Source organism: Scardinius erythrophthalmus (genome assembly GCF_964197995.2).
Source record: "Scardinius erythrophthalmus genome assembly, chromosome: 21".
NCBI classification, from domain to species: domain Eukaryota; kingdom Metazoa; phylum Chordata; class Actinopteri; order Cypriniformes; family Leuciscidae; genus Scardinius; species Scardinius erythrophthalmus.
In genome coordinates this window covers 20,733,318-20,735,263 of record NC_138241.1, presented here as the reverse complement: position 1 = coordinate 20,735,263, position 1,946 = coordinate 20,733,318, and positions in this window count along the sequence as shown.

Genomic DNA, 1,946 nt, shown 5'->3' with positions numbered 1-1,946 from the left:
ATTCCAGAATAAAAACATGTATGATTCTTCTGAAATAAATTATTTTTCTGAGATAAGAAATATAAACATTTTATTACGAATTTTAGATAGATAGATAGATAGATAGATAGATAGATAGATAGATAGATAGATAGATAGATAGATAGATAGATAGATAGATAGATAGATAGATAGATAGATAGATAGATAGATAGATAGATAGATAGATAGATAGAGAGATAGATAGATCTGGTTTAAAATAAAATAAAAATAGAGAAACGTCAAGTGAAGCATATAGGTAGCCTAGGCTACTCTCTAATCAGATAGCATAAACTAACTGACAAAACCTATCATCGATCTCAGTTCTAAAAAATAATCTTACATCTGAGCTTTAAATAAAAACAATACGTAGGCTGTAAGAAAAATAAACAAAACTTACAAACATTAAGTTCATCAATTGTCATCAGCAATCAAGAATTTAGTTGGATAGCCATAAAACAAACTTCCAAAGCCTCCATCAGTGAAATAAAGCAAACTAAGCAGCGCCATCTACAGAAATACCTACAATACAGCAGCCCAAACAGCATGGTCAAAAGAGACAATCCTTTCACTAACATTTGACAGGCCAAACTTAGTAGGGTCGACATAGTTTAAAATGCAACGATAATACAGTAATTCTTCCTTATCCGATAGCTTTCAGATGCACTAGCAAATCTTTGTCAAAAATTGAGATTATGGCTATATTTAAGTCTAGGCTATTTAAATCTGCAGACGGCGAATATTTATGCTACATTGTATTGTTTACATTTTCCGTATTTCCTAAAACAGCGTAGGGCTGTATGTGTTTTAGAAAAAAAAGCCAGCGAGGTTAATATTGCTTAACAATCTAATAATATTTAACGCCAATCCATTAGCGGCTAATCGATGTTCGGAAAAAATGTGAAAACATCCGACAATACCTATAGGCTAATCGAGAAAAAAAATACAGTAGAAATAGAAAACATGAAGATTAAGACCTTCCGTCATCCTTAACTAGTCTCATCTTGACAACATAATGCCCATCAACAACACACACAAAAATACATTCAGTCTATACGTTTAGGTCATATGATTTAAACATGATTCATGTAGTTTGACAACATACATTTTTAGAAATACCACGATGCCTGGCCGCTGGTGGTACCGCTTCCTTTCCACTTGTCTTTTAATTTCCTCGATTTTTTTAAACCCATCTCTCCTCATTTCCCTGTTTGCATCCCTCCCCTTCCGAAGTGTCAGATGAAGAGACCTCCTCATTTGGTGCTCCAGCTTTTTGCGTTGGCGAATCACAAAGTGTTGGAATCTATTGCCTTTGTCTGACATGTCATCCATCTCTATGCGAGGGGGGATCTGGGAAGGAGGGGGGCGGTGGACTGCAGCTTTTAGAAACAGACACACTGAGAAGAGGGGTTTCAGTCTCAGCCCAAAGCTTCTAACAGGCACATCCCATTCTTGAAGAGAGGGGGACCGAGAGACACTCGCCGTGTCCATGTTTTTTCCTGTCATCCCCGGACGAATCTGACTGTACCCCTCAGACTTTACCAGAAACGCTTCTCCATATCGAGGAATTTACACTGCAGTTTCACCAGAGGACACTGGAGGAGACGCAACCACTAATGCTTGCGTTCCCTTAAATATGTAGCTAACACATATTAACTGAACGACTGATTACGCTAGCGTTCCTGCGTAAAAGATTGTTTTTTTGAGAGACTAGTGCAGGACATGATCTGCACCTGACCAGCCTCGTGTCTTCATTGAATGGACTGATCAGCACGAGATAAAGTTCGTCGCTCGCTGAAGAACTTCTCCTGTACACTGGCATCGGAAGCACTGTGCTTTGAACGGATAGCGATCTTTATTAATTCCAATTATAGCTACATAATCAAGGCGAGACGGCGACCTCAGTCGATTATCTTTCCTTCCTTTGC